At 40.3% G+C, this 25,698-nt stretch overlaps 1 long non-coding RNA gene across 1 annotated transcript in view; it reads left to right on the forward strand.

The window, feature by feature from the left end:
- LOC113953348 overlaps positions 1 to 23,569 on the forward strand; it is a 34,959-nt gene extending 11,390 nt beyond the window's left edge. The window contains exons 5-12 of the long non-coding RNA XR_003529850.1: positions 3,149 to 3,281; positions 6,161 to 6,273; positions 6,871 to 7,129; positions 10,123 to 10,288; positions 12,309 to 14,268; positions 18,834 to 18,932; positions 19,474 to 19,560; positions 23,209 to 23,569. This is a non-coding gene — a long non-coding RNA (uncharacterized LOC113953348). The remainder of the gene's footprint in view (positions 1 to 3,148; positions 3,282 to 6,160; positions 6,274 to 6,870; positions 7,130 to 10,122; positions 10,289 to 12,308; positions 14,269 to 18,833; positions 18,933 to 19,473; positions 19,561 to 23,208) is intronic.
- Positions 23,570 to 25,698: the final 2,129 nt, after the last annotated feature.

A 25,698-nucleotide genomic window follows, 5' to 3' on the forward strand; every position in this document is an offset into this window, starting at 1 on the left:
TTAGAGCAGCCCTGGTGAGGCAATTTTGTTGCTGGGACCTGCAAATCTGAAGGTGGACTGTTTGGTTTGCAGGCCAGGATGTTGCATACAGCCCCATTGCACATGCCAACAACCTAAAGTGTCTTAAGCAGCTTAAGTAGCTTTAAGCAGCTTTGAAGACTTAGATACTTTAAGCTTATAAAGCAGTTTAAGCTGCTTAAAGTGCTCTAGGAGTTTAACAAGGGCCCCACGATGCTGCTCCTCGCCAAGCGAGCGAAACAAAGGTGCCTGCAGCTCCCTCAGCGTTGGCTCGAGGGATGGAGCTACAGGGTTGCCACAGATCCAGCCAGGAATCTGCTGATATTGATATATTTTGTCGATGATGATGTATAAAATAATGTTACATATACTTTCTCCCCTTGGTTAACTCAACATTTCTTTCTTTTTCTAGCTACCTCCCTTTCCCAGCCACCTCTGTTCCTTTTTTTCTATTTTTGCCCATTTAACTCAGGCTCTTTCAGTATCTCTTTCGTCTCTAATTAATTCTTCCTAAAGAGATCAGTGGACTGCTCTTGCTGCAGTGATACACTTTTATGAAGAAAACGTCTTGATTCAGCCTATTCAATCCACAGAACCGTGCTGGGGGTAACTGTTCATTTGTATCACTATGGTTTAACCTAAATCCAGAATTTTTTTCTCAGAAGAAGGGCATGAGTTGATAGAAGCATTATGAAAAACCTAACTGTGTAATCCCAGGAAGTACTGGTGCCAGCCATTAGGTTATCACCTACAAAAGCAGGTAACCAGATGGGATAGCATTGTTCCGAAGAAGGAATACAATGCAGCGAATCTGTGTTACATTTTGGAGGTTTCAGTATGGATGTAGGAGGAGCAAGTCTCGGGACAGCTGTCCAGAAAAATGGGTAAATGTGTCTTCCTACACTGATGATCTCTTAGGGCTGAAAGTACTTTGTTTTCAGTTTTTACTCCATCTGTCTGAATTTGGGGTATGCTGCATAAACCACAAGTCATCCTGTTCTTACCAAAGGATATAACACCCCCTCCCACTTAGACACAAGACAGCGAGTGTCTGTTTGGTTTAGTGACAATTCACTTTGAACTGCCGTGTTAATAACTAGGACAGTGGTGATGATGTACTGGAGCACTTGAGCTGGATGTGGTGTCTTTGGTGCTGAGGATTCACTCAGGCCTACATCATCCCACTTTTCTTATGTTTGAATTCCCTTTCTAGTTCCTTTAGAAGGAGCATTCTCCTCTTCTCTTTCATATCCCTCACCCGTTTCCTGGGGCCATATCTTAACTTCTCAGGTGTTCTCTCTCCATAGTCCTCAGTTTAACTGGGCCCATATTTTTCACAGGCTTATGGAGTCCATCACATGTGATTTTGTATAAGTCTAATCAAAATTTAGCTACGAAATGTAACTATAAAGCTTATCATACTCGAACAATGTGTTCTAAAGACTTGAAGGTGTAAGCAGAAAGAGGGATAATGGTCAGCCTTACTCACTGATCTATTTTTTGCTGATTATCTATGTTATACATTCCTAAATGATGTTGCATATCACCATAGTGTGTATTGAATGCACACCGTGTCCAGTGTGACATATTTACAAAAACAGCATTTAACACTTTTTTTGAGGCTTGATTTATACCAAATGCAATTTTTTTCCAGTAACCTGAAAGCATGTTTGTCTCAATTTCTATTAAAGAAAATGATTTCTAATGTGATCTATTCTTTTGAAGTCATCAATGCATTTTAATCCCTTTTCCTGTTTATCAAGCTATTAATTATTACTTCCTTCAAAATGTATTACAATACCCTACATATGATGCCAATAGGATTCACTAGCTTGTGAGTGATTGAATTATTTGTTTCTTAAGTATTGGTTTGATATGGTCCCATCAGGTGACACCACTGGTAGTTAACAGATGTATTCATAGTGAAATACTGGAACTGTTGGAGCTGAATATCCTTGGGTTCATGCCTTGTGTCTATATCATCCTCCCAGTAGTCTCAGCTCCTTCTAAAACTTCAGTCAGTTTTGTAGGAGAAAGGGCAGGTTGGACTACCTGTGGGCTTTGTGATCAGCGGGACAGTATTAACTGTTTGGTGTCCATACAGCTCTGGGGCTGGAGAAGATGAGCTGCACCTGCCATTCCCTCAGGTCTGACAGTGACTTGGGTCCCATTCTCCTCTAGGAAGCTGCTCATTTGCATCAATGATTAATGATGGGAATTAATAAGGTTAATTAAAATTAATTATAAGCATGGAAAAGTAATCTTTTTCAAATTCTGAAAAGCTGTATGTGGTCACCTATTCATAACTTCTTCATTTTCTTTGAAATATTTTTTATTACATCTGAGAACAAAAAGGTCACATTCATGTTACAAGAGAGTTTGGGTAGTTTCAGATCTGAGGGACTTTTTTAATATTTATAAACCAGAAAACACACAACACCAGGCATCAGGTGATGTATACAGGCCACAGTTTGGCAGACATTTACGCTTATGCCCAAATTTCAGTTGGAACTTCATTTCCTTTGGCTTCCAGAAAACTTCAGCGTCTGTTAAAATTGCCTCTGCTGATTTGAGGTGATACAAACATGCAGTGCTGCTATGCCTTGATAAACAACTGTGCATGAGCTGAAAGTATTCCATTGACTGCGTAGAGCCTGATGGGGTCACACATTTCTGCTGATCCATTCACCACTGGAAAAAGAAATTTTTCAGCGCTGCTGCTGGACTAAATCACCAAGTGCTGGCAGGTTGCCGGGGTCGTGTTGCTGGGCAGATCATCAGGTGTTGGCCAGTCACTGAGGGCTGCTCACACAGTAAAAATATACAGGACAGTAGACTCACCCTTCCTTCCTTCCCCAAACTCATGACAACTGTCTCTTTGACGCGTATGCAGGACTACAGCTGACCTCACTACAGGACAGCATGGGGCTTCACAAGATAAATTGTCACTTTTTCTCATCCCTCCATCTTCTTCAGCATTTTCTCCCAACCCTTGACATTCCCACCATTGTTTAATTTATTTTTTTAACAATCTTGTTTAGCTGGAATAAACTGATAGCTTATTTCAACTTCAAAAAATAACTTCCCACTTGTTCCTAGTTATTTTTTTTCTCTTTTTCTTTTTTTCCAGCTTTGGTGGCTAGCTTCTTTGGCTAATGGATTACACAGTGAACTGCCTGAATCTGTTACACGTCTGTGAACACTGTTTCCCTAGATTGCAATACCAGCCCAATTCTTTGGTCTGCTGGAAGTCATCCTAAGAGGTGGGTAATGTTTAGGATTTTAGGAAGAAAGCCAGAGTTTGCACTCTACCAATATTAATTTTGTGCATTCCCCCTTGCATTCTTGATTCTGTGATTGGGCCGTGCTTCCATCTCCACCCATATCCTGCCTTGACACACATCCACGTGTGGATGACAGGGGCAATGGTGGGTGAGCCAGCCAGCTTGCAGGCTGAGTCACCCCAGGAAGGTAGGCTGTCATCTGGCAATTAGGATGGAAAAGGAAGTGTGCCAGCAAAACAGGTGATCTGAGCAATGCACTGTGCTCCACATGTCAAAATAGATATTGCACAATATTGGCAAGGACAGAGAAATGTGAAGAAGAACACAAACATGCATTTCCAAAATGGCCTTCGTAGTAGGAATTAAAAAATATCACAGCTTAGCCTGTTTCTTGTCATGGACAACTTGAATACTAAAGATGAATATAACAATCAAGAAATGGATAGAGCAGTGGTATAGTATAAACCTCTTAGGATATTTGGTCACTTTTATATGGGTGTCTTTTCCTGAGCATGGTGGCTTGAAAGCAGGATCACAAACACAATTTATGAGTACAGAACAATTATGCTATTTGTTGGATAGTACATACAATAAATGGCTGGGAGTAATGTGCTATTAGCTTTGGCACTAATGCCCTCACTGCCTCTGATGCACGTAACCACTGGGTTTCTGCCGGTCAAGCAGATGGTAATCACATGGGGAAGTGCCAGACTCCATTGCTCCTTGCAATAGAATGATACTCAGTTTTGCTGAATTGCTATTTTCTATTTTGATTTTTTTTCTTAGGGTTTTAGAGCTTTTTTGGTAGTTAATTTTTCCTTCAGTCCTTGAGTGTCTACTACAGACTCAACAATTTCAATTGTGTCCTTGTTTCAGCTTTTTTAATATACCTTTCTTGACTTAAGTTTATATGCTGTTACTCATAGGTTAGCAACCCCTTTTTAGTAAAGCAGAGTTGGGGTCATACGGCCTACCTAGGCCTTGTGTTAAAATAGTAAGACTGTGAAAGCTTTACCAAAACGGTGGGAGACAGACTGATCTATGCTTGTTGTTTGATGTATTTTTAAGTACTTTGCTATCTTAAACATATGAGTCTTGCCAGATGGCAAAAAGACTCATAAATAGATACTAACATGAATACCACACAGGGTCAGATGTGCTATATAACTGATGGTATCAGTGATGGTCTATATAATGCCAAGCAGAATAGTCTGGGAAGGATGGACTTCAAAGGCAAAATTACTTAGAAATCAGTGATATGAAGCTGAAAACAAAAGAACGCTGGATGATATTCTGACTTTGACCATGTTTGGATTTATAAGAAGAAAAAAAATTACTGTGGGGATAATTAATCATCGTCACAGGTTGCTCAGAGAGCTTTGGTACTCTCCATCCTTGGAGGTTTTTCAGACATGACTGGATAAAACTCTGAGCAGCCTGGTCTAAGCTAAGCATTGACCCTGCAAGGGGACAGGTGAACGCACCAGGAACCTCCTGAATTCCATTTCAGCTCAGGTCACTCAGTGATTCTATGAGTTAAGTTACTGTTGTAGTCAAGGGTAGGTGAGGTGGAGAAATAGTGTTACAAAGGGAAAATACCCAGTATGACATTTCCCAGTATGTCCAAGTCTCTGTAAAACTTGGCTGCTGCCATCTATGTAAGGTGATCCTGCCTCTCTCCAGATCCTGTCCTGGTGTTCCCAGTCTCTCTCTTAAGCTAGTGCTGGCCCTTGTCCAGCATCACTGTGAGCTGTTTCAGCTCACCAACCTGACAAAAGCTGATTAGTATTTTTTAAACTGGTTGGCTTTCTGCTGATTTAGTTAGCTGAACTACTTCAATAAGAGACAGATGAGTACCACAGCATGAGGAGGAGGTGGGAACATGTGGTTGAGAATGGAAGGAGTTAAGGGTGGGCAGGGCCCTCTCAGTGGGAGCAAACCATTACATTTGCCTTGTTGCTTCATGAAAACAATGTGATATATCTCCAGCAGTTTCAATACAGGCAGAACAGCAAGCTGGGTAAGCCCAAAAAGGATGAATCATAAAGAAAATAAAACCTCAGAAATAAAAATTCTATAATGCTAAGACTGATGAAATGCGTGGAATTACAGAAAGGAACACGAGCCAAAAGATCACTGACCAATAATGTCCAAGGAAAGATGAATAGAGATATATCAAATGCCTAACACTTGAAACTGAAACTCCTGCCATGGTAGGAAACCACAGATCTTGTTTACCAAGTTACAAAAGTCCTGTGTGGGTAGTTCAAACAGGAAATGGGCTGATCAAAAGCAAAGATAGGGAAATATGTACAACAGAGATAATACAGATAATAAAAGCATTTTTAAAGAAGTCAGTAGCAAAAAGTTAGCCCTACTTTGACATGAGATTCTGTGACATGAGATGATTTGACCTTATAAGAGACTGCTGTTGGTGTAGTGGTGATGCCAGAAAACCAAATTGCAGTCCAGTAGGTAGCAGCAACAGTACAGTGAGAGACATTTTGGTTGTAATAGAAATGCTAAGAGCCCATGATGTCACTGCAGAAGTGAAATTTTAAAAGTAGAAAAAAGCCTGGGAAACCCCCAGATCTTGATGAGGGGAAACACAGAGTTGTTAAAAGACTGAAATGTGAGACTGGGAAGGTGTCTCTCTGCCCTACACTATAGGGGACGTAATTTGCAGTGGAAGATGCAAATTGCACACAAGATGACACAGATGATGGATGCAGAATTGCAGGGGAACAGCCTCAGGACTCAGTCCCAGAAAAAGGGATATTCATACAAAAGAACATTCTGAAAGAACATGTGCAATGACATACTTTGTTCATCACCAGCTTCATTGTTTTTTTTTTAAGGTTACTTGACATCGGCCTCAGGAATGCCTTGTGGAACTTCAGCACTCAGCTCTTACTCCATCATCACAGCCTTGCAGAGAGGGGTGGATGGCTGCATCTGGGAGTCCATCTAAGTAAGAGACTGGTTCACTTTGAACACTGGTGTGGAACCAGGGTACATTTGCTTTCTGGGGCTGTTTAGCATTATCCCATACAGCTACTGTGTAGGCAGCACAAGTAGCAGCATACTGTGGGGTGTATTGCACATATCTTGGAGGTGTGCACTGTGTTACTGAGCCATAGACCTGAAAAAACCTGTGAAGATACATAACCTAGCAAAAAAGTAAGCCAAACAGGATTCAAAATAAGCTACCAAAGCAAACATCCCTGAAAGCTTAATACCGAAAATTGAATTCATGTTAGAAAACACAAATTCTGGGAAAGTAGAGCATCTTGCCTGTCCTATCTATATCTCACTTCCAAGTAATTAGGAAGGAACTGACAGAAAGGATAGGAGAGTCTTCCACTACTCATACTCAATTCAACATACGAAATTCAAGATATTCAGTTCCAGAATGAAACAAAGATTTTAAAAAATTAATATTTACATGTAATTACAAGGTTAAAATAGACCCTGAAAAATACAGTTATCAAAGATGCTAGAAAACTAGATGCCTTTAAAAAAAAAAGTGCCTATTAAAAAGTCTGACTGTTGGTCTCTGTCTCAGCAGAGTCGAACAGCCCACCACCTCATCTTTCACCAGAGTCAGCAGGGAGCACAGGATGTAATTGTTGTGCATTCTCTGAATGGCAGCCCCCAAGAATTCCCCCCAAGATGATCTAGTGAAGACCAGTGTGTGTCAGGAAGAGAATACTTACTAGAGATCTTAGGAAGACCCACCTGACAGGAATGATGGTGAGAAGTCTCGACTGTGTCCACTAGAAACAAGAACAAATGATGGAAAGGAGTGGAAGACATGAACTTCCAGGGTAAGAATAATGTAAAGGCTACTAAGAGGATCCAGTATGTTCTCTATAATTGTTTTGTTTCCTCTGTGAAGCAAAACTTGCATTAACTAGTTTGTTTTATGAGCTGCCACTGGAGGTAATAGTGATGAACCTTACCAAAGGGGAGGAAAATAATGCTCTTGTTTCAGAGGTGTGAAGAGTGGGTCATGTCCAGGCTAAAGCACTGCACCAAACGCTTCAAGGAGCCAGGGACCTGTTGCCAAGGCACTACCATGTAGTGACAGATTGGGGAGAAAATGCCCAAGAAGAGTTGGCAGGTGTGGGACTCAGGTAGACATACCACAGTGGAAATTACACGATTTCTGATTAAAAGGGTTTTCAAAGGTATCTGGAGCTCACTTGTGTCATAAGCAACGATGGTTTATTTTCATTACCTAGACTGAATGAGAGATCTTTAGTCAAACTGTGTTGCATTAGAGACAGTTCTGCTGTTTAACCATAAATATTTGGGTGTGCAATCTGGTGCTGATCTGCAAGGTTACTAATATCTATAAAACAAGTAATCCTTTTTTATTTGCATCATCTACCAAGTTGTTTCAGCTTCAGCTTATTAAGCTTGAGCTTAGATCGGAGGTGATGCCCTTGATATAACAGGGCACACAGACTCTTGTTACGTTGAATATATTCTGGATATATTGTTTCTGCTACAATTCCCAGACATTTTCTTAGCCAAGTTTTAACACAAGCCCACTAAATATATGCTCCTTTAAAAAAGTAAATCTCTACAGTCTGTTCTCAGCTTTCTTTTACTTTTCTCATAATATCAGGCCCACACATAGCCCAGATTCCTCAATGGTAGCTCATGAAATTTTTCCACCTTCTTGTGCTATGTATATTCCTATGTCCTGAGCAGCAGCCTGTGTCTGTGTTTTGAGTACAGACTGCTGTTATTTTAGATATCTGCCTCCATAAAGGAGCATCGCTGTTTCTTATATGTCTTCATAATGAGATTTTTTTCACTATTTTCACAGAGGTTTAACCTCATTTCGAAAATGAGGTTGTTCTTTTTCTCGAAGTTAAATAACTGTAACTCTAACTATCTATCTATATATATACACATACATAGATACATATATACATACATACATAGATACATATATACATACATAGATACATATACACATACATAGATACATATACATATATACATACATAGATACATATACATATATACATACATAGATATATATACATATATACATACTTTTATATATATATATATATATATATATATATATATATATATAAAGTTGGGAGTCTGTCCACCAGGGCCCATATGTATTTCTTCGAACATAGCAGTTGAAGTAAAAAGCCTTATTCACAGGAGGGGCTCTTAAATGTGTGCCCTCTTTTTAAGCACCTACTGAAGATAAGCTTTGTGTGCATGTCCACACTTTTCTGAATGGGGGTGCATCGAAGAACAGGCTTATTTTCTGGAATCAAAAACCTTGACTGAAATATCACTGCCTGGATCAATTGCTGCTTGCAAGGCTGATAGCAGCAAGGGGATATAAACCCTCATATCAGTCTCACCAGGAATACAAAGACACATTGTATGTAATCATACAACATCTTGTTCCTTGGGTGAGATCATGTGTTCAAGTATCCTGCCTTCATGCAGTGGAAGCATCAAGCTGAAGGTCATGGGTCCCAGAACACAGCTGTGATGAAGCAAATCTACATTGTGACATTCAGTTTTGTTATATAATTGGAGCATTCAATTATAGACTGGAAGACATACTTAGACTGTATTAGAATATTCTCTGATGTAAATGAGGCTGGGTTAATTCCCTAACAGGCCGGGCAGCGACAAGAGGTAGAGATAAGCTCCCAGCACTAAGGGCAAAATTAAGCAAGTGGCATGCTTGCCTGCCCTGCCCTGCCTTGCCTCCCCCCCACACCCTGGTCCTGCAGCCACAGCTGCCAGCTCCACACTGAGAGCACCCACCACAGAGAACAACTGGGTGATGCACAGCTTTTGTTGTAATCTGCTAATAAATGATTTCTCCTTCAGATTCCAGCTGCAGTTTTGCTCTTGCACAGGCTGTCGGTTGGGTGGAGCAGCTGCAAACCTTAGGAACAGCTAAGACTCTTGAACAATTTCAGTAGTTTTCTTGGAGTAATATTGGATTAATTTAACCTTTGAAAACAATAACTTCTGATACAAGACCTTGTCTCTCTAGGCTGATCTGGCAGGTTCAGCCATAGCTTACATAAGCTGGAACATCAAGGCTTGTTTCGAAGAGAGAGGGAATATGAGCCAAGATGCAAATATGGGGCCCTATTTTCCTCTGAAAAATATGAATAGCTTTTCATTTTCCTCTTAAACAGTGTTAAGCCACTCCTCTTAATGAGCAAAGGCTCCTTTATTTTTTGTAGACATTCGAGGAAATTACCATGGCATTATTGTTCCATAAGTCACTTTCAAAATATTATAGATAGCACACTGAGATGGAAAGAGTGTGTGACCAGAGTGCACAGCCTAAAAACCAACTGAGATTAAATGCAAGGCCACCAGGCACAATGTCCAAAACAGATAAATCAGGGTAACTGCATAGCTATATTCTTGTTTTTCCACTGTACTAACTCACAGAGAGCACAAAATAAGCCTGTGTAGCAAAGACACGAAAAAAGGCACACTGGAAAAAATATTTATGTTGTATAAGCATATTCTCTGCTCTAAGTGAGTTTGGACTAATTACTTATTAGACCACAATGGGATAAGCAAGAGAGATAAGCTCCTAATATCACATTAGGAAAAATTAATTAAACAGAATAAACATAATTTATTTGATTCTGCTATTTCCTATTTCAATTGCTTTACTTAGCAATCTCAGTAATGTTCTTTAACAAATTCTTTATTTATTTTTTTAAATAGAAAAAAGATAGACAAATGAAAACAAGCTGGAAAGAGATGAATTTTATTCATCACGGTACCTCATTTTCCTTGGCAGACTAACAACTGCACTATCTGCACAGATTTCTGCTACTTGAGCTAATAGAGTGCCACTACCAGCCACGGGTTGTCATCCTCTGAGTAAAGCACTCCCAGAAGAGGATTGCTGATGGTCACTGGTGAGAAACACAAACTGAGGTTTTGCTTGTTGGCTGGGGTGACAAGTAATCAGATGGATTCCAGATATAAGGTAACCCACTATGTCTCCTCCAACCTCTTGCCATCCTTGTCCTTTGCTTTCCCCTCTTCATCCCAGGACCCCACATCCCCACATTCTCCTACAGAAAGTCACAGTAGATCCCAGCTCCTGATCTCCCAATCTGGTTAGCTGTTTGCTCATTCCCCAGTATGACACTCTTTGCTTCCAGTCTACCTGGCTGGACCACCCTACCTCCCCAATTCCTCCTCCTGACCCCATTCCTCATCTAGCACAGCTTTGGGATCCAGTATATCTGCCTGAGAATTTCTTCACAGAGCATTTGAATAACTGTCTTCTGTACTCTTGATTTGGACATCTAGGATGCTGGGACCAGAGCAGGGCAGACCCCTGCTTTCCTTTTGGTTGCCTAGACCTCTTACAGCTTATGGCAGCAGATCCCCATCCATAGCAAATGAGACCTTTTAGGAAAGTTTGCTGTTGAAACCAAAGTCATCTTTATTAAACATGCACCATGAGTTTTCACATACTTATTTAATGAGGATAAAACCAACATGTCATTGACACAAAAGCTGTCTTCTATCAGATTTTAAGTCCTTGCACCAAACTTGCAAGATTTATCTTTTGTCACAGAAGATACCAGAATTTTTAACTGCAGTACATTTTCCCTACAGCCTGACAGACACGTCAGACGTGTCTGAGTTGTTTTATGCTAGTTTCCCTTGGGAATGTGTGTCAAGTAAAAAGTCCTGAACTATACAATTTCATATTGTTTAGACAAGACAACAACATTAATAAATTTAATCTCAGAAAAAGCACTCTAATATCTTTAGTGGGCACTATGCAGACTTTCATTCCTTAGAGAAGATAAGGCATGTCCTTGCAAACAAGAAAAATTAGATCCTGTTGTGTCAAGGCCTATGCTCTAAGTAGTTCAAGGTGATCGGTGTAGAGTTCAGATTGTTACATAAAACAATTTGCAAAGATCAGTAAAAATTAAACACAAAATGACATCTTTTTCAAGAAAACAAGACCCAGTGATAAGCCCCAAGGACTATGCTGAAATCATGTGCAGTAAAGATGAAAAATGTGAGACTAGACTCAGTGGGACTGTGGCAAAGTAGTAGAGAGAAGACTCTTGGTCAAGTATGAGAAGTATGACACTGATTATTTGGATTATTATACGTAGATTTATTGCTAAAACAGTATCTAAATATTGCCAATGCAGTGTATAATATCATCAGATCTAAAGGGTTATAACATAACCACGTTCAACTGGAAACGTGCAGGTTTAGAGCCTTTGGCCTTGCAGAAAGCACAATTACAAAGCAGCAAAGCACCTATGGAGCTACTTTAGGATTTTATCTCTGTATATGGCTGGATCTTAGTGCTTTTACTCAACCATCCAAAAGTGAGTGTTCCCATCTTAGGGCTGGATGTACGCTCCAGGCATCCCTGCTAGGGTGGGATCCATCTGGAAGCTGGATCCTTGGGAGACCAATTGGCCTTGGGAGACCAATTCCTTGAGAAGCCTGCAACCTTGGGAGACCAATTGGCCTAGTCCACAGCTGCATTTTATACCCTTTCACAGGCCAATGTGTATGAAAATCACATTACAGCTCCCCCATCCCTGGAATGCATTAATTATGTGAGCATCCAGACAGTTCCTCCTGCAATTCCCACCTGGTGTTCTTATCTTAGGACAAACCACATTACCTATCAGAGACTGCAAGGGAGAGAGGGTGTGTGAGGGCAGGATGTGCTTCGAGACCCAACTATCCTTCTTTGCTGTCACAGGGACAAAATAGATATACTGTAGAGTAAGCCTCACCAATCAGCTAAATCATGAGTGGATGGGCTACTCTTCCACTCTGGTGCCCCAGTCTTGTGCTGCAAGGATGCTTAATTTGACCCAAACTGAAGAAAGATAGGTAGGTTGCAAAAGCGCAGCAGCTTGGTTTGTGTTTTTCCTTTCTTCCCTCGTTCTCTCCTTTTTCATTTGTGTTTTCCTTTGCTTTCTGTTTAAGAAAAACTTTCTTGAGATATTCTTGAGATGTCCTTTGGAGAGCTACCAAGACACTGTTAATAAACAGCTTCCAAAAAGCTGTGTTAGAGACAGGAGGATGTTGCTGCAGTTTCCATGTGTCTGTGTGACCAACAGAAAATATGCTGTCCTGGAATTCTTCTAGCAGTGAATTTGCTGTTCAGCGCCAGCACCAGAGAGAGAGGCTGTGTTCCCTTCCCCTGCAGCTCTTGTGCCCATGCTGCCTGCCTCTACAGGGAATGATTGGACTCTAACAACAGGTCTGGCAGAAGTTCCAGCCCATGTCAGTGAACTGAATAACTCTCTCTTCTGAAATAAAAAATCCAATACTTTTTGTTTCTTACTGTGTCTTTAAGCCTGTTAAGCAATGGTATTTTCCTCACATAGACTTTTAACAGGAAACCAAAATTGGATTTTTTTTAAAAAAATGAAAGCCTTACTTTTCTTAATTCTGAATATTTTTATTCTTTCCCCCCCCCTTATTTTTTTCTATCTTTAATAAAGGGATTAAAAGATTTGGTGTGGCTTATGTTACCACAGGAATAGACAAGCATTTGAAATCTCAAACTCTAGTCAAAACTTGTTTAGCAATATAGTTTTGTTACAGTGACACAGTACCTTTAATTCATTTGACCCTCTGGATCTGTTTATTCTACTCAAATTTGACTCAGCAAAGTTAAATCCCCTTATATCATTCTGCAAGACAACTCATTTTATGTTTGGATAGAAACAGCCAAAGCTGCACAATCAACTCCCCCCAACATGCCAGTTTGCACTAGTGTGGCTGAACGGAAAAAGAAATTGCAGTGGCTTTATAGAAATGCACCTAATTTCTATGGGATGCTCAGTGAATATCAGAACAATAGATGGTGTATTAACTACTATGTCTGCTCTTTTTCCTTGGCATAGGTAGTATTTTTATGTAAGAGGATGGCAGCCTACTCTCATTACATTAAGCAAAATTCTTCAATGGATACCATGAAGTAATATTTTTTTTTTTTACTTATTTTTACTTGGTCTTTAGGAAACTGTGGTCTTTAGCAAGCTCTGGAACAAAATCTAAAAAACAGGGCATTTTTTGTGTTTGAAATGTCTCCATATGATTGCAAATAATAAAATTATGGAAATAATTACTCTATATCATCCAATCAGCATGATTTACTCTTCCCTCTTGCTATATACTTTTGTGTGCAGATTTTATTGTGTCTCTGTTTTGGTTTTAATATTTATATGTATTTATTAACAAGCAAAACAGAGAGCAACCAGTTTTTTAAGGATGTACTGGAGTGAACCACTACAGGCAAGTTACATTTATTTCCATGTTCAGAATATGGAAGGCTAGCAAGGGATACCTCTTTGCACCTAAATATTTTAAGTCCATTGGAAAAGAATTACAGGTTGGTCAAATAAGGTTTTTCTTATCTTTTTTTTTTCCTTTCACCCCCATTTTGTGTTAAGCATTAGAACCTGTTAAAAACAGCCCATTACCTTATGCCTTAAAGCAGTTCTTTCCCTGTTGCAGAGAAATCTGCTTGAAATGTGTTCTGTCTTTATGATCTCCAGGCTCTAGCCTGGCCAAACAGATGGAGTGTTTCTACCTGGGCTGTCACTTTGTTTTCCTCTTCTCTCCATGAGCTAAACCTTGCTCCCTATGCAACCTGAGGGGAAGGACTTTTAACACAACATAGAACAACATCCTTGGCTGAGCAGGTTCCAGAGAGAGCCCAAAAGCTCTCGGTACTCTTCGGTTCCAATACACCAGCTCTCATGGAACCCAAAGTGTAGGTGCACATCTGCCTTGTTTCCTTCCACTGCTTGATTACAGCATTTCCAGCCTCTGCCAAGATGGTGATGGCCACAGGACTGCAGCCTGAAGAGGGAAGGACTGAAATCCGGCTTTCATCAAGACCAACGCGTACATGAGAGGCAATCACTGGTTGCTTGTAAGTCTGAATCACTCGAATTTCAGTAGCTTGAAATATCATTAACACAGTTTCTCTTTTTTCCTCTACCTTACTGAAGTGGAAGAGACCCTTCTCTTTTATTAGAAACACTGGTTTTCTTCAACTCCCTCTATTGCCTCTAAAAGTCCTTAGGCATTTTTCTTAATATAACCCTGTGCCTCAGCTACGGCACATCACAGGCAATCAAATGAGAAGAGTGTGGTATATCTGACATGACTCCTGCACGGCTCTGATCTGACACAAGCCCGTGATGCTGTTGGGATGTGATTGCTAATTGCTATATGGCAGTCAGCACAGACCTAGCAGAACACTGGTGGGAAATCTTAAAGGCTGCAACAGGAATGCAGCAACATTGGGAAGAAGGCAGTCCAGTGTGGCAAAATGTGAGTAAAGGAATGAAAAGACTGAAATGGAATATTGACAGTAAATTATTGGAAGGTGAAGGCTCCTACTGTCTGCAGGTTCTGGAAATGCAGATACTGATAACTGATGATTTTTTTTTTTCTTTTTTTGAGAGAAAAGAACGCATGTAAGAAAAATTAGATAGGAAAATGAAAGAAAAAACATTAACAAATGCATCCAAAACTGTCAACAGTGTTGGCCTGGCATTATTCCAGTGCCAAGAGCAGGAATCATTACCTTGAGCTACTTAGCATTCATATCTGAGCAAAACTGTAGAAAATTACAAAATAGAAAAATTCTGCACTGGCTTATTGGATAACTATAAGTAATTTAAAGCAATTTCTGTCTTATCTTTTACAAATCAGTGGACAACTGACTGTGCTGTTATGCAGAAAATGGTGGAATTTTTTAAGCTAACATACATTTTGACAACTTCTATTTTCTGACTATGCTGTTATGCAGTTTTATCATAGCTATGTCCTTTTATCAGATTAGGAACACTAGGACAGACTGTCAGGAATTCCAGCTTGGTCTAGTTCTAGATACTTTGGTAGAGTTATGCTGAGCCATATTTGCCAATAATCTGAATTTTAAGTATCCTTGCTATGTTTTCCATAATACAGTTAAATCTCTGTAGGAGTAATAACTTGGGAAAACTTTGTTTTGGTCAGTATATGAAATGAAAATTATGTGTGTTGAAGGTGAGAGCAAAATACACCAAGTTATCACTCGAGACCAAGAAAAAAATTGCTACATTCTCATTATTTTAATCTTTTACTGGACAACAATAATGGCAAATTAGAAATTACTTCTGAGTTCCAACTTCATTTTAATATTTAGGATATCTGCCTGCTGCTTATTTTGCATGACATCTAATTACAACGGTATGTGAGATATCTCAGTCTTTGAGGTCCCTCACAACAGGCCCATGGGACAAGAAAATGCAATTTCTGTGCAAATGCAAACAGAGCTACATATTTGCTATTTTTCCCAGGGAAGTATGTGATACATATATATATATATACAGAGAGAGAGACAGAGAGAGAGAGAGATATGAATATTAAAGTCAATCCAGCTGTCTTTAATTCCAGAGTATGTCTCTGATGCATGAACCATAACCTTTGATCCTAGCTGAAATGTTGAATGATGCCTTCAAAAAATACATTAAAATTCATTATACTGTAGGTTACTAAAATATTCCCTTGGAATATGACTTTTTTAATAGAAGCACAAGAAATAAATTAGATATTAATTACATATTGCCCTCAGTTCTACAGAGTCATGAAGGAAACAAATTTGGAGTGCTGCATAGCACAACTTCATAATGCTGCAGTTAGATTTTCCCTTGTATTTACAGACTGGTTTATTTTAAAATCTATTCAAGTACTGGAAAATCATAAATATGCAGCTCCACAGATCTGGAGATCAGGTTTCTGTGACTGTAATACATGGCTTCTTTTGACAAAGCTCTCCAATTAAAGGTCAAACTCTGCTTGCTTTACATTTGATTTAGGATGGAAATACATGTGTGAGTAAAGGAGTATGTTTTGTCACAGTATTTTATGGCTGCACAGTGCTCACACTGCTCCAAACATAAGCAAAAATATGTACTGAGGTTCTAATCTAAGAGGGGCAGAATATGACAGTGTTTGGTTGAAACGTTTCTAAAAGGTGTAACAGCACATTAAAGGTTTCATAGGAAATACAAATAAAATATGCCTGATATACATCTGTTTTTCTCTCCTTACCAGAAATTCCAAAGGTTCATACCAACACAGTTGAAGCTTCATTTCGACTCCTCTATTAATATTACAAATTTTAAATGAAACAAGTCAACAGATACAAAAAGTTGGTATCAGTCTTAAGCCCTTCAATTTTGCCAGTGTACCAGCATGTAGTAGTTTTGATTATGTAAATCTCAAGTTCTACTGATTGCTATACCATGTAAAGGAGCAGGATGTAAAAGTTTTAGCATGTACACTTTCCTCTCAGATCTGTCAGAGGGACACAGAGAATGGACTGCCCCGGTCATGTAACATCCTAAATCAATAGACATCTATTAATCCATGGGAACCACAGGCCTCTGATCTTACAGCTAATCCTTCTTTAGCCCATTGTATTGAAGGAGTTGGTTGTGATACTTCAGGGTCTCTCCAGAAACGGCCACTTGGTTGAGATATTTTGAGAGAGAGAGATGGCATGGAACCAACAACCACAGGTGTGCATCTCAGCTTCTAGTAATTAGAGTAATATTTGTCACCTTATGTACTCTTTTTTAGATTGTAAAATACTGTTTCTGATCATAGATGCAATTAAGAATCACTCCTTTATTTTAAATCAAGAGGAGAGTATGATTGAGAAGTTGAACAGTGGGCATCATTTTATCACCAATGTTCTATAACTTTGTTGTAGAACAACAGTAGAGTTGCCACTGGTATAGTCATTGACTTTTAAAGATTTTCTTTCCAGCAGTCAACCAAAGAACGATAACCTCCTGCCCCATCAAACAAACTGGAACACATAGCAGTACTATGTTCAGGCCATGACTGAACATTTGAGCAGATAAAGTGGCACCATGTCATCACTGGCAAGCTGCCAAAAGAGTTGTATGTCATATCATAACCCCAGGAAAGAATTTCTGTACAGCTGGAAATTGCATGTGGAAAAGCAAAGGCAAAGTGAACTTTGCCTGTCTCCCACCCTTCTCTGCCAGATACTAACCAAACAAAAGGAATTTGAGAAGGAAATGCTCTTAGATCTTCAGTATTTGCCTAGATACATAATGTCTTGAGGTAACTGAGAGTAAAGTGTGTGAGATTTAGATATTATCTATCCAAAGTTCCTATACATGTAATCTATTCCCTTTAATTTCATTATGATATAATACCCTAAGCATTAATACCATGAATAGTTTCATTGTCATATAATCCCCTAAGAATTAATACCAAAAATAGTGACTGTAGAAAGAAAAAATTGGAGAGAAGCTTGGAATATCTCATCCCTTAAGGCTTGGGGCTCAAATGAGTCATATTGCCATGCCTCCTATGGCAAAGAAGGCTTTCATAGCTGAGAGGCAAGGCAAGAGCCTTGAAATTTATGTGCAGCAGTCCTGATGTCTGTCCAGACATAGATAGATGGAGAGCTTGGAAGGTGTTATTCCAAATAACAGAGTCTTATGTCTATCCACTGTGGTTTTACACGGGGTTGTGACTTGTTTATCCTCTATTTAGTTGTCCCACCCTCTATTCAGGGCTGTTCAGAGAAGTTGCATAATAAAACATAAGAGTTGGTTTGGCTCCAGCTGGTCCTGGTGCCTGTTTTCTACTGTGGGGCTGGTTTAGTTGTGGGGACAACATTTGGGACACAACAAGAGAGAAACTCAAAATAGCTCAGAGACTTTTGAAGAGGTAAACATTTTATTTACTAACTAGTTGCTACTGCAAATAAAATTTTAGTACCTATGATAAGAATAATTTTATCTTTTTGCCAGGAAATTTGTAGCGTGCTCCTTTGGTTCAAATAGATAGACTTTGTGTTTTGTAATAAGCTTTGCTTCATTGAAAACCAACTCTGTAAAAGTAGCAATATATAAAAGCAAACAAACCCCTCTTATTTTCCCTGTATGTATAGTCAGAATCCTATTTTCAAATGACCTTAAAGAAAGTTTTCGATGCTACTTTTTTATTCTTGTTAGTTCAGCATAGCCAACAGTAAAGGCCTTGTTGACATGAGGCAAATATGCAATGATGCAGCAAAATTAATTTAGTCACACTGATGCAAATCCCTCACACAGATGTAAAGCCTGTGTGCAAAGTAGGGCATTTCTGAATGTACACAATATTTAAAATTAAGTGAGAGATTCTATTCTTCCCAACTGATTCCTTGATGTGATTCACATAGATACCCCTGAAACTCTAAGCTGAAAGAAAGGGACTTTCTGGTCAAAACTAAGGGTACATTAGGAGTACTGTTGATTGGGAAGGAATATCATGAGCTTTAAATTGCAAGTTGCAGTAGCTTAACAGATAGAATAACACTTTAAAAAACACCCTTTACATTAAACTGAGTATATTTGACCTTAAAATCACTAGGAAAAAATATGTCATTGTATTGCATAACTCCATTCTATGGTTACTTTTGAGAACAGAAGTGAAAAAGAATGCACTTTTGGTCCTGGACTGTTCTTTGTAATTTAATGTGATCTGCTGTCAACAAGAGGCGAAATAAACCTCTGACACTCAGTGAGAATAAGAACAGAACAAAACGTACCTTACTGTGGGTATTCAGTCAAAGATCTATGGGCAAAAAATGGCACAGTTTGTGAAGGCATAACTGAAAAACAGGTGGGGTCAGCAAGGGAGGTGTCTAGTAGGAATACTGGTAATGAGGTAATGACCATAATGACCATCTTCCTTTGTAACCTGAAGAGGTTTGGGGAATTTTGTTTTTTTCTTAAATTAAAAATGCTTCAGAAAAATGTGAAGTTGAAGTAAAAGTTCTGGTAATTCAGTAAATGTCTTTTACATATTTTTTGGACAAAAAAAATTCTAAGTATTTCATGTTGCAGTATAGCCTTTATTTACTATAGTAATAAATGAAAGATCAAAATCCAAACAAATTATTCGCATTGAAAGCATAGTTTTTAATCTAATCAGACTATGTCCCAAAAATTTTCTTTACAAAATATTTTAAAATTGGAGAAACTTTTTCCTAATCTGAATGGAAGCACATTCTGAAACCTGGGAATCTTTTGTTAAAATCAAACTTTGATTCTCCTTGCAGCTAAAGTTTCACACTAGAGAAGTGAGAAGATATCACCTGGGACTTCCTTTCCATGTACATTCACCTACTACCATCGCTACTGAATCTGTAAGTGACTGTTAAAGCAACATTCTTTTTCCTCTTCCATTCTCCCTCAAAAAGAAGTTTAGGAAGTCCCTCTTCTGGAATGAAGTCAGGGCAGAAGCTCATTCTGGTGGGCTGCAGTTTCCCAGTGGATCCAGGTGACTTGAGAAACACTGTTCTGTACATACATTAACAGGAGTTTGCAGTGCTTCATTTTGTTCTACCAACAGCATTGACACTAAGAACCCAAGTAGGAAACCCTCATAACATAAAGAGACAGAGGCGAGGGAAGTGCTTTAGGGAGGTAGGGAGCTAAGCAATCAGTTATTACTGAATTTCTAACTGTAAGCAACACAACTATACCCCCTACCTTATAGTTCCTGAGATTACTGAGATTCATCAACAGAAGCTGTGGTCCCCACTGGATAATTCCCGAGTTCCTTGAAATGAGTCTAATACCCAATGAGGTTACTTGTGCTGCTGCAGAAAGATATTTCTGGCCTTTTACAAGTCAGAAAAGAAACTGGATGTGACAGATTTGGAGCTGCCCTGTGATAATTTAGGAATATGGTCTGTTGGCCTGATTATTCGGCTGAATGTCTGGGTTTAACTCATCAGGGGTTAGCTTGCAACTGCACTCTTAAATTATCAGGGCTGGGCTGGGCTGTACTTGCTACACTGGGATGCCCCACTTCCACTGTGGTTGCACAGCCAGTGAGCACAGGGAATTGGAAGGGGCATGAGATTTAATTTTGAACCACAGCATCTCTGCGTGGGCAGTCCTAGCATCCTACTCATGCCTAGGAGAGATACAGGATTCCAAAGATTCACTGATGATCAGAGATGGGACCTGTAACTGTTAGATAAAACAACTGGATAGATCATTGTTAGGGAACATTAACTGGGATGTGTTTGTGTTTATCTATGCTGTTTCCATGTATTTGTGAAACTTTCTATGAAAGTGAAGGCCAACCCTAAAAAATACATTTTGGAAGAAAATGGGTTTGTGAATACCACAGTCATTTTCAGCAGTTTTTATCAAACACTGGGCATTCAGAACCGGCATGTTTGGAATGTCCTGCCCAAGCCCGGAGAAACCATGCCCTGATCTCATCAAACCTGTGCAGACGACCTATTGTACCTTATCTCTCACTTTGTGTTCCCTAGATCCTTGCATTCTGTAAACCTGAATTCCCCCAAGATAAGATGGGTTTTCCCCTATGATGTAAGTGCTAAGACCCAAAAGTTTGTAATTTAGGATTTCCCCTTTACCACATCCTTGTAAAGTCCCTAATTGTAATAGTTCTGCCCCCCCAATGAACATGCAAGCCTCCTGTTGAATATGTAGACCCTAAGTCCTTTAAATATGAATTTGTAAGTCCAATAAAGCATTCCAGTTTCTTCCCCCATAACTGGGATTGTGATAGCTTTATTGACCTCCACATGAAACCAATGGGAAACTGTGCAGAGGTGATGTTATTCCATAGTTTACAGTGGAGACATGTTGGGTGGAGAACTGGAAATATTACATGGCAGCTGGCCCACTCCAGGGTGCTAGATCCAGCCTCATCTGTGGTGAGCTTCCAGCTGAGGCCAAGCTGGTCAAGTGAATCTCTTTTCAATTGTGAAAAAAGAGTGCCAGCAGTTATTTGCCAGATGCTCAAGAAATATTTTAGTTGGGTAAAGAGTACATATATAAGGACAGAAAAAAGGCCTCTAAGAAACCATTCCTCAACTTGGAAGAAGAGGGTTTTTTTGTGTATGTGTCTGTATATGTTGCATGAGTGAAGTATAAAAACCAGAAAGTTGAAAATCCTAAGAAAATTACCCAAATCGGGTTTCTCTCACTCTCTCCTGAGTGAGAGGACAAGTAAGTAGTTTACTATAGCTTTATGGGTTCTTGATTGTGGAGTTCCAAAACACAGCCTACAGGCCTGAGTCATATTCTAGATTAATTCCTAATTCAGTCAGCAGAGCTAGGGAAGCACTATGTTCATTTACTGCTTATTCCAGGGGTTTTGGCATGTAAAGTTCTCCTTCACTGTTGCTGGAAAGGCTAATATATTACATCTCCCTACCAGTGAATTCCTAATGCACTCATCTTTACTCCAGTGAACATCTTTTATATTTTATGGATTTCACTTAACAGGAAAAAACCCCATATATTAAGTTATCCATTTGTCAAAAGAAGACAGACTAGTAAATACTGTATGTTTTGGTACAGATCCTCCCAGTGACTGCTTTACGCTGCTGGTAGTAGAGTCTGGCTAAAAAGCTGCTACATCTACCTCCTGGATGACTGTAGTGGCAAAAGCATTTTTTAATAATACACATGGAGTGCTCGATCTCCTCACCACTTCCTTCACTGTTGCCACATAAAGGTTAAACTGAGCTGTCCAGATCAAACTGGAAAGCCCCATGGCTTTGTTGGTTTTAAAAAAAAACTTTAGAAAGAGACTATTTAGCATCACATTGCTGTTCTGGGAGGAGGAAACGCATGCTGATGTTTGGGGGTAATTTGGGAAGGGCTGCATTCTGTAGGGGCTGAATGACTGACTGCTACAAAAATCTAGAAATACAGGGAGTAGACAAACTTAACCAGGGACAAAAGTAAGAAATCAGACCTAAGAAGTAAATTCTAAGTGCAAGGAGCTCCTACTACGAGCTCTCCATTGAGAAGTTCTGCTGGGAAGTCGGCAGCCATTTCTTTCTGCAGCTGCAGTTTCTGAACGATAACTTTTGTGCAGTATGTTACAGGAATCTAGATTACAAATGGCAAAGATCTAGACTGCAATCACAAAGTCTGTATTTAAACAGAAGGCAGGATATTCTGGAATTTGCTTTAATTGGGATGTCCAGAAGAAGCAGAGGGTGTACTAAAACTTATAAATTGTAAACAGAAACTGTTACTTGTGAGCGGCATAGGAAGCTTTGAAGTTCTTCTGTGAGTGTGGAAGAGGGAAGCAACCTCAGCTTCTGGACGTTCCCTGCATCCAGCCACCTTGATTTCCATGCTTTCTAAGCTGACTATCAGCTTGTCACCATCCTCATTCTTTCTTCATTGGTTTGACTCATCCCAGTGAAACACTGGAGAGCCCAACAAGTCATCTTTTGCCAGAAACTAAACAAAATCATCATCTGTTTCCAGACTTTAGAGAGTACAGCACATACTGCCCCATGGCAGGTTTGTCTACATGACCTTTCACAAGCAGCCCCAAGTCAGCTCTGCCCAGGGTCCCTGATGGCCAGACAGGGTGTAGCTGTGGCCTAAAAGCAGTGCACCCCTGTGAGTGCAGCTCACCATGTGAGTGCAACGTGGTGAAGGGTGCAGCTTCTTTCAGTGTCATCTAAACAATGCAGTTACATTTAAAAGGTTTTTCCCTCGCTCCCTTGTCTTCATGTACTAACAGCTGTTTATCTCAGGGTGGTTATTTCTGTTCCTCCATACCCTTTTTGCTCCTGTCCTGAGTACTCCTAGTATATGCCACCACTAACAGGAAGGCTCTACATTCAAATTCAAATTATGCAAGTTCAAACATTTATTTTAAATCAGATGCTGTTCAGATACTATGCGACTACAGATTTTACAGAGCAGTTTGAGTGAGCTTTGCAAACATCCCAAGCAAACAAACTTTTCAGGAAACATAATCCTATTATTTTATTAATCTTTAGGATACTGGCTCACTGAGATCATCATTTGCAACAGAGCATCTACTTGGTTCCTTCTCAGGTGATCTCTGTATTGCTATTTTCCTGTGTTGACACCTATTGGAGAAACGATTTATACTAGTTTCAGAAACCATCTCATTTGATGATCTTATTACTTGCTATTATCCCTCACAAATGTGTTACTTACTGTATTTCTGCAGTTTCCATCTATTAAAACTAATCAAACATGCTTCAGTTACTGGCTGTTTCCCCACATACCCTTTCTAATGGTGTTTTTGACACTTTTTTGCCTTAGAGAACCTGTAACATCCTCCTTAGCTTTAATTCTGGAACCCGTTTCATCATTCACACTTGCATGTTCTCAGCATGTGTGCTGGGGAAATGAACTCAATTCAAAAGACAGATTAAAAGTCAGAATAACAATTTAATAAAATAATACAATAAGTATGATTATACAGACAAACAATTGGTTTTAACCCACAAAAGCCAAATGCATAACCCAGCACCCTGGGGCACGAACAGAGTGATGTTCTTTGGGTCTCCTGAGTCCAAAGTAAAAGGAGAGGGGAAAACCTGTTGGTGAGAGTGCTGTTGCAGTCTGGTCAAGAGTACTGGTTCCAGTCTGGTTGAAAAGTGGTGGTTGCAGTGCAGTCGAGAGTGGTGGTCTCAGTCTGGTTGAGAGTGGTGATCTGCAGTCTTCCTCTGGACCCCACGAGTGGTTAAAAAAGTCCCAAGACTCCAAGATTATCATCCAGTTTAGGCAGGAATGCCCAGTACCTCCCTCAGGGCGGGGGTGTTCCTCAATGGGTGTGAGGACAAGACCACTCTCCTATCTCGCAGGCCTCTTAACACCTAGTTTATAGCCTGAGGAGTCAGGCTGCTCTGGGCAGATGGTGTAAATGGTTCATTGATAACAGTTTCTGGGAAATGGCACGGAAGGCTATAGAATACACAGTTTTGGGTTACACCCATACAATGATGAACTGGTCCCAGCTGTTCTAACTAGGACAGCATGTTAGCTCCTGTCACAAGGAATTGTTAGTACATGATCCTAAGGTGTTGGATATCCCAACCAGTGCCTGTGGGATCAGAGAAGAGAGGACAACAGGGTATTATCCTACCACTTGGTGAATCTTAGCAAAGGGAGAGAGGCAGCTGGGCTGAGAGGAAGAAGGTGTGCTTCAGGAGACTCTTTCTGGTGGCTTTTTTTCCCTACATGTAGGCAGATCAAGGGTTGAGAATGCATGGCATGTCTCTTCCATTGATATTCTTAAGCAGGGAATGACATTTATCTCTTTGCAATTCCTCATTGTAAAGTTAAATCTGCTCCCCCACCCCAAAACGACCTGTAGTATTGTTCTCCTGTTATCATGATAAATTATGGATGTGAGACATGCTGAATCATGACAATGCTCCTTATGCTGAAGAAATTCCTCTTCTGTCATGTAGAGCTTTTTTATAGTCCTATTTATTGTGGGACCTATGTTAGAGTCCTGATGGGGTTGCAAGGAAGCAGGAAGTGCACTAGCTGCTCTGGGATTTTAAGCACAGACATCTTGAATATTCTGAGGAGTTTGTATCAGTTTATGGTTGACAAGCAACCAATGTGTAAGCAGTGCTTTGTGTCTGCATGCATACTTCATAAATCACAGAATTGGTTTGGGTTGGAAGGGACGTTAGATTGTCTGCTTCCACCCGGCTCTGCCATAAGCAGGAACACGTTCCAATAAACCAGGTTGCTCAAAGCCCTATCCAACCTGGCTTTGAACACTTCCAGGGATGGGGCATCCACAACTTCGCTGGGCAGTCTGTTCCAGTGCTTCACCATCCTTTGATTCAATAAAATGTTGTGTCCAAACCAGAATTGTACTTCTCCATTGTACCTTTTTAATTGTACCAATCACCAATTAGCTTCAGTCAGGTAACGTGGCTGCATGTGGTGGTATAGCTGTGATACCCAAACTGAACACAGGCCAAAACTTATAGACACCCATCCACACAGAATGCGGAGAAGGGTGACCTCTTTGATGCCCTGCCCAGGGGACAAATACCTATCACAGAATGGGTGGGGTTGGAAGGGACCACAGTGGGTGATCTGGTCCAACCTCCCAGCCCAAGCAGGGTCATGCCACAGCACATGGCACAGGATTGCATCCAAATGGTTATTGAGTCTCTCCAGTGAGGGAGACTCCACAACCTCTCTAAGCAACCTGTTCCAGTGCGCAGTCACCCGCACAGTGAAGTTCTTCCTCACATTCAGAGCCAGGCTGTCCGCCCAGCCAAGAGAGAGCGCGGCCATTGGAACTGAGAGGGCTCCAGCGGGTGGGTGGGAAGCCCTTTCGGCGGTGTGTGCGGGCCGGGGGGGCACAGCCCCCGGGAGCGGCGGATGCCCCGTGGGAGCGGCGTGCGGGCGGGGCCGGCGGGGCGGGACGGGGCTCCCGCCGGCGGCCGGGCCGGTTCCCGGGGGCGGGCGGGGAAGCGCTCTCCCCACGT

The sequence above is a fragment of the Corapipo altera genome, unplaced genomic scaffold (genome assembly GCF_003945725.1).
Source record: "Corapipo altera isolate COAL_440 unplaced genomic scaffold, ASM394572v1 1, whole genome shotgun sequence".
NCBI lineage: Eukaryota > Metazoa > Chordata > Aves > Passeriformes > Pipridae > Corapipo > Corapipo altera.